General features: G+C 36.6%; 1 non-coding gene across 1 annotated transcript; it reads left to right on the top strand.

The window, feature by feature from the left end:
* The first annotated feature begins 5,341 nt into the window (after nucleotides 1-5,341).
* Nucleotides 5,342-5,430, top strand: TRNAY-GUA (transfer RNA tyrosine (anticodon GUA)). Its single transcript is given in 2 exon segments — nucleotides 5,342-5,378; nucleotides 5,395-5,430. It is a non-coding gene; the product is annotated as a tRNA-Tyr (tRNA).
* Nucleotides 5,431-10,843: the final 5,413 nt, after the last annotated feature.

The following is a 10,843-nucleotide window of genomic DNA, read 5'->3' on the forward strand; positions in this document are numbered from 1 at the left end:
ACTTTAAAAAACGTGATGATTTTCTTTTTCCCGAAACATGGAAAAAAGAAGATTTTTTCCCGATTTTCCCACGTTATATTTGAAAGATTAAAAGTCACCAAATCTATGACTCATTACGTCACGGTTAGATTTAACACTGTCACCCTGTGGAGCCGTGATATGTGCAAACGCCGGGATATGTGCAAACAACGGTATATGTGCAAAATTTCGCCGGGATTTGTGCAAACAACGGAATTTGTGCAAACGCCACGCCGGGAAATGTGCAAATTTGTCAAAATTTATCAACGGCATCTGTGCAAACGTGACGACGGGATATGTGCAAATGAACAATTTTCACGGGAAAAGTGCAAACCTCCGGGATATGTGCAAATCACTGTTTTTATCCATATTAAGGATATTTCTCATGAAATGTTTCATAACATTACTGTTAAAATGAGAAACATGCCTGCATAAGGGAGAAGCTACAGCTAGTGTCATCGGCAATGAAACGCTATTCAGAGAGGCAGGGGGGCACCAGGCTTAGTGGACATTTGCTCCGGCGACAGTTGCTCCGAAGGAAAATCTAAACATTAAGCGAAACATAAAAGCTAACCTCCCAAACTAAATACACCGTAATCGTAATCATGACAATATTCTGAACCAAAAACTCTATCACAATCCTATCACTAATCTTATGCCTTCTGAGATATATTAATTGTTGCAATTGTCGCAGGAGTATATGTCGTGTCACCTTAAAGGGACATTTAGTACTGTTTCGAACACTGCATGGGGCAATTAATTAAAGGGGGTGGGAGAGGCAAGCATGATTTCCACTGATACACACATTGAACTTGATCTGTTGATTTCATTTCCAGATTTCATCAGAAGTTGTCGAATTTCTTTTAAATTTAATTATAAACCCAAAATGTCTTGATTACTATGGCATTCGATATTAATTTTTATGAATCTATGAACATTCAAACAAGACATTCTCTTTTAACACACCCAAAGTGATGTACCGACGCCAGCTTGTGTAATATCAGCCACATTTGTAAAAACACTGTACCCACTAACGTATATAAAAATATTTCCCACACAATCATGTCATACTAGCGCACTTTACCAACAAGAGGCATTAATTTTGAACTATATACCCACAAATGCGATGCACTTTACTCTCTAAATGCAATATTTTTAGGTTGCAATTCATACACCTCCTCGATTTTACATCGAATGTTCCATAATTATGATATGAATGCAGGGGCTGCGATCCCGGGGGGGGGGGGGGCAGGGGGTTCACAGTGCCCCCACTTTTTGAAGCACTAAACAGTTTTCCCTTTTAACCCAAGAACTTTGCCCCTTTCATCTTAGAAGGACCCGTTTTATGTGTTAAAGTGTGCCCCTTTACCTTTTTATAAATGCCCATTATCGTATCAGATAAGTTTGCTTTCCTATCATTGTCCTATCATTGCCCGTTTTCCTTATTTCGCATTCTTATCCCTTCTAAAAGTGCATATTTAAATAATAAAAATCCTATAAAAATGTTCCTCTCGCCCCTTTAACCCTGTCTAGGCCGGGGGGGGGGGGCCTCGGAGGCCCCTTCCCCCTCAACGAGTCGCGCGATATTTTCGTCGCGCAAAATTTTTTGACCGCGCTGCTCGCTGACTTTTTACTTTCAAGTCTTGCGCAACTTTTGAGACCAATTTTGCGTCACCCGGGTACGCGGTTCCGAAGTTACGCAATGTTATGTAAGTGCATGTCAGACCAAAAAATGTATGATTATTTTTAGTTTTTCTGGCCTAAATGTTTGTATTTTATGCTGTTTATTATCTTAGACGAGTCCCCAACGAATTTCATTGAAAAAACAATGAAAAACAAAAGGTCCCAAAAAAAATACATAAGAAATTGCAAAAAACAATATAATACATAAGAAATTGATCTGATATCACAATTTTTTTCATGTACACTTGCTAAAAACATCACAAAGGGTGCCTATGCCAAAAATTAAAACATTTGGAGCTTTATTTATGGAGTTAGAGGAAAAAGTATAATTTCGCATACTAATTACGCATAAATTAGCATAATTACGTAATAACGATTTGCGTGAAATAAATTACCATACAATTTTGTAGATTATATCCCAGACAACATGCGTGCAAATTTTCGGTGCGATCGCGCGGTCGACGGCCGAGATCTCAAGGGGGGGGGGCCTCCAAAGCCCCCCCCCCCGGCCATATGAACTCCAAAAATACCCCGGCCTACTTAGATAGGGTTAAGTTGCCCCTTTTCAGAGTGAAATTTTTCTTCTGTAGTTTGTACATTTTCACCTTTGATCAAGTGCCCAACATGAATATTCTGATAAATGCGCCTTCTCTTCTGGTTTGTTCAAATGTCCAATTTGCTAATACAAGTTATATGTATTTGCAATTAGCGTCCTTTCTTTTATTCAGGGGCATCTGAGCCGAGGGAGGGGGGGGGGGGCACTTGCCCCCTTAAGGATGGACCTCGTTCCATGGACCCTAAAAGTTCTCAAGACCAAGAAAAAAAAAGAAGAAAAGGAAAGAAAAGTGGTGAAATATGATAGTGTTCTCTATGTCAAAATCTATCACAAATGTTTTTTTTTTTCATTAAAAGTTTCAAAACTTTGCTCGCTCGCTCGCAGCTTTAAAGAGATTTTGCCCCATACGCCATGTTTGCCCCCCTCCATCATTTTGCTCATTACCCTACTAGGGTACATATGCTATTTTGTTTTTTAAAAAGTTTTTTGTTTCAAGTGCCCTTTTCAAAAGAGGAAGTGCCCTTTTTCGCTGTGCCCTCCCCTGCCCCTATCAATTTTGCTCTGCCGACCCATGCTGGTAGTCTCCTTTTCCAGACCCAATGCGACCTTACCCTACAAGATGAAGGTTATTAGTCTACTTTTTGATACTCAGTTTTGGCCATATATTCTTCCAAACAACAAGATTAACGCTATACATGGACTAGCTAAGCGTAGTCTTTACTCAAAACCCGGTGGTTAAAAAGAGAAATAAACTTTAAAACTAAGATCTCACCATCTTCTAAACCATTGCCATGTAATCAAGCATATGGATATAGAGTTATTATTTTCTCCAGACCCAGTCATTTGAAAAAAAATCAAGAATCTTCGAAACTTCAATCCCGTCATCTTCATTACCAAGACCCTGTAATGTAGAATGGTGGAAAAGATAGAGTCAAAAGAAAATATATGTATAGTGATTATATTCAATGTGGCCGAAAAATGATTGATCCTTGGGTTTTTTCTTTTGCTCGGAAAATGTCTTGGGTGAAACTTTTACTTAATGATAAATATGTTTCAGCATGGAAGTCCATTGAAGTGCTGGCTTTGGGAAAATTTCATAAGGATAACAAAATTTTATGGAAAGCATTTGCCCCAGAATCAATTTTAAAATCTCTGGAAAACTCTCAAATAGCTGATTCATTGCGAACTTGGTATGTCTATCGTGAATATGCTACTCTAGAATCATATCACGCTAAATTCTCTGAAATTGGTACTTGTCAGATTTTGTGGTTTAATAGACTCATTCGCTCTAAATCCAAAAGGTATTTTTATTATGAATCATGGGATAACAAGAACATCTCAAGCATTTCAGATCCATTGAACCCACCCTTACCAAACCATAAATTGTTTGAAGAATTGATTTTAGACTTTGACATTCCGAGATCAGATCGAAGAAAATATAATTTTTTGATCGAACACATTCCAGAGGACTGGTTAGACGTTCCTTTTGTATATAGTGTAAACATTCATGATTCCCTAGTTTCCTCATTACTTGCTATTAAAAAAGTACCGAAGTATGCTTATAAGATAATGAATGTACCTCAGATCCCTGAGAAGAGGTATTATTATTGGAAAAGTCAAATTACTGTTCCTGAAGAAACCATTTGGGAGAAGGTTCATAATGTCAGTTTCAATTGTACTATTGACACTAGATTGCGCTCTTTTTATTTTAAAAATATTTCATAAAAGTATAGCATTGAATGATTTTTTAATCAAAATCAATAGAAAGGAATCTCCCAACTGTGTATTTTATGAAAAGGAAGAAGAAACGATTGTACACTTATTTTGCGAATGTGAAAAAGTAACTCCACTTTGGAAATATGTTACAAATTCGTTAGAACGTAAAGGCAATGTTATTAATCTTACGAATTTTGAAAAACTGTTTGGTATAATAACTTATAAGTTTGTAATTTACATTTTATTGATTGTGAAATATTACATATATATTTGTAAATTTAGAGGTGATACTCCAAATGTTGAATTCTTTAAGAATTTTATCAAATCTCAAAGGGAAACTGAATACTATATGGCCAAAAAAAGAAACAAGCTCGCTTTACATTAAAAAAAAAATGGAGATTTGAGCTTTGAAGAAGTTCACTTGTATAACTCGTTGCTTTTTTTTATACCCCGCAAGTACAGGTTAATATTTTGCCACGGCTCATTACCTGATATAATGGTTGTACGTATGTGTTCAGACTCTAATTGTTTTAGTTTGTTCTGGATTATGTTACTTGTCACTTTTTTTCTTTTTTCTTTATCAATGTTGTTGTTTTATTTTTGTTTGTTTGTTTACCATCATGTCTAATTATGTAAATATTGTGATTTTCTGTAATTGATTATTTATGAAAACAATTAAAACATAATAAAAAAAAAAGACCCTGTAATGTAGCACATGGGTATATAGCGTAATTATACAGTGGGTGTACAGTGTACAGTGCAGTTTTTTTAAATTGGGTATGGAGTAAAGGCTATGCTATAGGTACCCGTGCTTTGTTATAGACTATTAGTTTGGAAGATGATGGGGTCTTAGTACTTAAGTTTTTTTAATCACCAGGATTGGAGTAAAGACTACACTCTATATCCATTTTCCCACAGAGATGAGACGGTGGGGTCGTCAAATTGAAGATTTCCTAATTTGTTTAATAACAGCGTCTGGGGTAAAGACTGTGCTCTTATATCCATGCTTTTTTACAGGGTCTTATTTTTGAAGATTATAACATAATTTTTTTAAACCGGTCTGGAGTAAAGACTACGATATGTAACCTTGCTTTATAACGGAGTCTTAGTCTTGGGTCTTAATTCTGAAGGTTTTTTTAATCAAAGGTCTAGAGAAAAGACAACGCTTTATATCCATCTTTTTTCACAGGAATGAGACTGTGGGGTCTTGAAAATTTGTTTAAATAAACGGGTCTGGAGAATTAAGCATACGTTATATACACGTTCTTAATAACATAGTCTTAGTAGTGGAAGATGGCGGGGCTTAAATAGTTTTGAATTTGTTTAATCACCCGGTCTGGAGTAAAGACTACACTTTAAACCCAGTAACCACCGATAGCTCAGTTGGTAGAGCGGAGGACTGTAGATGATTGACAACTGTTAACCTTATGTCGCTGGTTCGAATCCGGCTCGGTGGATGTGTTTTTTTTTTTTTGGCGCAAATATTCACTTCTGAATGACACGCGCCGTATAAGCTAAAAGAACAACAACAACAACAACAACAACTTATTCCATAGGAATTCGACGGTGAGGTATTAAATTTTTTTTTTTTTTTTTTTTGGTTATTGATACAACAAGATCTAGGGTAAAGACTACATTCTATGTTCATTTCTACAAGGTCTTAATTTGGTAGACGGTGAGGTGTTGCAGTTTTTTTTTTTTTTTTTTAAATGGCTATGCTCCCTATATATGCTTTAGTAAAGGATCTTAGTTCAGAAGGATCTTCAATTTATTAAATGACCGGGTCTGGAGCATTAAAAGACTACACTCTACATCCTTTTAATTCCAAAAGATAGTGGGTCTTCAATTTAAGGTTGGTGCGCCCCCCCCCCTGCCTCTCTGAAAAGCGTTTCATTGCCGATGTCACTGTAGCTTCTCCCTTATGCAGGCATGTTTCTCATATTTAACAGTAATTTTATGAAACATTTCATGAGAAATAGCCTTTATATGGATAAATGCAGTGATTTGCACATATCCCGGAGGTTTGCACTTTTCCCGTGAAAATTGTTCATTTGCACATATCCCGTCGTCACGTTTGCACAGATGCCGTTGATAAATTTTGACAGATTTGCACATTTCCCGGCGTGGCGTTTGCACAAATTCCGTTTTTTGCACAAATCCCGGCGAAATTTTGCACATATACCGTTGTTTGCACATATCCCGGCGTTTGCACATATCACGGCTCCACACACCCCACCCCTAAAAAAGCAACAATGAAATTATTGTGCCATGAGTATAGGCTTACTGTTAAAGGGGAATCCAATCCAAATAAAAGTTTGTTTTGAGAGGAATACGAAAAATCAGACAAGTTGATAGGTGAAAGCTTGAACAATATCGGACAAACAATAAGAAAGTTATGAACTTTTAAAAGTGAAAATTGGTAATCACTATACCCATGAGTATTGGCTTACTGTTAAAGAAGAATCCAATCCAAATAAAAGCTTGATTTGAGAGGAATACGAAAAATCAGACAAGTTGATAGGCATGGAGACTTCAGATTGGCCGCATATGTAATGTCATAGTGATGGAAGGCAAGGACTACTCTTCCAATTTGTACTCCAATATTTAAAATGGCTAAAATGTCATTTTTTCAAAAGTTTTTCTTCAAATTATATTTTTCTTTCATGAGGACATAAAACAATATACTACCTGGGTATTTAGATTACTGCACCAGGGGAATGGGTACTTTAGGAGAAAAACCACAAATCCTTGATAATAAAGTACATGGCCTATCGGAAAGTTGTCCTTGCCCCTTGTCAAAAGTTACTTACCCAGTTGCCAATTTGAAATCTACATAGTCTTAGGGATCTCAATTTTGAAGCAGCCATGACTTTCTGCTTGTCCGATTTCATTCAAACTTTCACCATTCTGTTTTATTTATTTTTCTCCTTTCCAACACAACATTTTATGGCCAAGGCTGGATTCCCCTTTAAAAATGTAGATACAACTCTAATGCACTTTCAAAACCTGTGCAGATTTGTTTTTGTCTGTTCTTTTGTTTGCTTTCTATATTACTCGTTTTTGTCCTTTGTTTTGTTGGTTTTTTTTTCAATTTGTCTGTTCTTGTACTATCTCGTATGTTTTGTTTTTGTATAACTTTTTGTCATGCCTTGTTCTTGTACTGTCCTGTCACGTCCTGTTTTTGTAACGTTTTGTTGTGTGTCCTTTTCATTTTCTCTTCATATTTTGTAATATAATCCAGCCTTGTTATCTTTTACTTGGGAGATTATGTCAAAAAATACATTTAACAAGGATTTACATTTAACTTCTACAAGAAAGATATGATGATTTGTATGTATGTATATTTATATATAAAGTTCATATTGAACTTTGTATTTTGCATTAATATGCCTTATTTATTTAAGGAAACCTTAAATAACAAGCTTTGCTTTTCAGAAGGTTTCTATTTTATTTCATAACGTTATATTATATTCGACTTTACTTTGTAACTTTGTTGTAATATTAGAACACAGTGAGCCACTGCAGTTTTTTCGCCCTTTTTTCGCCGTTTTGTGTGTTATAACCTATGGGAAATTCAAAGTTGCAGTTTTTTCGCCGTTTTGAAAACGGCTAGAAAAGGGCGAAGAAAGGGAGAATTTTTGGAGAAAAAACGGCCAAAAAACGGCTAAATTAGGTTTCCTATGTAAACCTTGAATTATTATGGAGTGCCATCATTGTTCAATATAAGCGGAGCTATTGATTTCCCCATGAAAACGGCGAGAAAACGGCGAATGTTAAGGACAAGGATCCTGTTAGAGGAGTGAAGATACTGAGAGAAAACGGCTAATAAACGGAGACAAAAGGGCGAGAAAATGGAGACAAAAGGGCGAATGGGTAGTAAGGCGTGTGTTGCATAAAACGGAGAGAAAAGGGCGAGAAAACGGAGAGAAAAGGGCGAATGGGTAGTAAGGCTTGCAGTGCATAAACGGAGAGAAAAGGGTGAATGGGTCCCAAAGAGTGCATTGCAAGAAACGGAGAGAAAATGGCGGGAAAACAGAGAGAAAAGGGAAAAAAAAAACAGAGAGAAAGGGCAGATGAGTAGTAAGAGGTGAGAGCATGAAACAAAGAAAAACAAAGGTTAGAAAAAAAAGGGCTAATGGGTAGGATGAAGTGCATTGCATAAATGGGAGAAAAGGGGCGAGAAAACTGAGACGAAATGGTGAATTAGTAAGAAGTGCATTGCATAAAATTGCTTTAAAAATGTGAAAATGTGTGATATGCATTGAGAAAAAGCGACTAAAAAACGTAAAATATATATTTGCAATATTTCTATAAACTTAAGATTTTCTTAAGAACTCCTTTTGGAAATAAGCTCTAGTTTTCATGGGTAATATTTAATAATAATTCTCATTTTCATTCATGTAAAAAAAAATTGTTATTTTACTCTCGGGGGGGGGGGGGGAGGGGGGTTAGGCCTTCTTTCATTAATCTTATTTACATATTGTATAGGCCTACTACATTCATTGTTTTATTTCAACATTTTTTATATTTCATGTGGACTTTGATAAAATGTCAATCAGATGAAAATAAAATTTAATTGAATTGGATTGACACTTCTTGAATACTTCATTCTTTACTCTTATTTTCTCTTCTTCATGGGCGGGAACCCGAGGGGGACGCGCCCCTCACTTTTTGGAAAGGGGGACATAATATCAAATCCCCCTCTTTGTGATCTTTTATGATGGAGAACAATAAATCATTCAAAGTCGAATGTAGTTAAAGAGCTTAAATTTGCCCTATTTACTAAAAAATGCAAAATTTCTATCGCCGAATATTGGCAAGCAGGTTGTCTGGGACATAATCTACAAAATTGTATCGTAATTTATTTCATGCAACTCCCTTCAAACCTCAGAATGTTCTATGTTTCTATGGTATAAGAACTCTTTGTGTACATGAACAAAATTGCGATATCAGATCAATTTCTTATGTCTTATATCGTTTTTTTGGCAATTTCTTATGTATTTCTTTGTTTTTTACATTTTGTGTTTCATTATTTTTTCAATTAAATTTGTTTGGGACTCTTTTGATATCATAAACAGCATTACATCTAGACCAGCAAAATAATCATACATTTATTTTTTTTGTTGAAAACACAATTTGCATTGACTTTGTACACGAAATCACATTTTTGAGCAATTTTGGGTCTGACATGCACTTATATAATAACCGCATACACGGGTGACGCAAAACTGGTCTAAAAAGTTGCGCAAGACTTGAAAGTAAAAATTTAGCGAGCGGCGAAAATATTGCACGAATCGTTAGGGGGGGCGGCCGAGATAGGGTTAATGGATTATTCTCTATTTACCAATGACCAGTGGCGGACCGTGACCCGGAGGAGACAAAGCATTGGAGGGGCACAGCATTGTTCACAAACAATACAGTGCCCCTCCCATGCTTTGTCTCCTCGATCCGGGTCACGGTCCGCCACTGCCAATGACTTTTAAATGTATTACAAATTTAATTATGAACCAGTAAAATCCTTCGAATAAACTGGCGTAAAGGGATGGGGCACATCCAAGAATCTGTATGGAAGTGGGCAGGGGCGGATCCAGGATTTTCCAAAAGGGAGGAGGGGGGAATCTTTCGGGGGAAAATTTTGACAAGCCAAAAAAAAAAAGTCTTCAATTCTAAAGGGGGGGGGGGGGGCACATCTTGCTTTCAAATGGCATTTTTACTTTACAAATTTTAATTGTCCTTATAAAAAAAGGGGGCACGTGTCCCCTGTGCCCCCCATGGATTCGCGTATGTAAGTGGGGATATTTTGTACAAATATATATAGCCATACCCTCGCAAGTTAAGTGTACGATGAGTTACTGATGACATTGACCAAATCAATGTCGTTAATGAAACACAGAGGCAAATAAGGGCAGCAATATTAATTCCCACATACTTAATTTATTTCATCTGCTTATTATACTTAAAGGGAACTGTAAATTACATCCTATAATAAATATTACATTTATGAATTTGGCTCAGAATTTTGAATGTTGCAACTTTCTCCAGTGGTTCTCTAAATTGCGTTTTTTGTCCTTTCATCTACGAACACACTGACCCCTCTTAAAAACTTCACCCCCGGTATGCACTTGCCTCCCACTTGGTATTTTGCCATTTATGTTAATTCAAATACTCGCATGATAATATGCAGAAGGGCACTTTTCATGTTTCTGATGCTGCAGTCACATTTCCCCTACCGCGGCGTACGGCGAGTAAAAAAAGCAACAGCCATTTTATTAATGTGTAGGTGGTACAAAAAAGTCTTAACGGATGTTTTCGACCCGCCGTAAGGGAAATGTGACTGGGCCATTGGTCATTTAAGCAGTATCCAACAAACCACTTTGATATACTTTGATTACTTGGGGGAGGCATACATCAGCCTCCATGATGTCATGAGCTGGTTCGATCTCTTTGGTGTATTGGTCAAAACTGTGTTTTATAGTGTTAAAGACCCCAATGCACTTGAGCCCCTTCGTTTTATTTAGGAAAGATAACTCTTAAAATGCATAAAAGAAGCTTTGGAGTGAATGCCCTAGCTGTCGCGACTTGAATGGGGTCAATTAATTACACCGTCTCGCACCTTTTGTGAACAATGGATGAAGGTGTGAAAATAGCAGTTAACACCTAACAATAGGAAGAATCTGTTTCAACTTAAAGTTATGCAATGATCTCTTGTGATCTCTCGTTGTGTTTCTTCAACCCGGATGAATCCCCCAAACCACATTGTCCAAACCCTGACCTACTTCAATAGTCAGCGTTTGTGAAAATGGAATGATAATCGAGGATGATAGTGTATTTGTGATGTAAATAATGATGTTGTTGATAATGAAGGGGGAT

This window comes from Lytechinus pictus, chromosome 12, assembly GCF_037042905.1.
Source record: "Lytechinus pictus isolate F3 Inbred chromosome 12, Lp3.0, whole genome shotgun sequence".
Taxonomy (NCBI): Eukaryota; Metazoa; Echinodermata; class Echinoidea; order Temnopleuroida; family Toxopneustidae; genus Lytechinus; species Lytechinus pictus.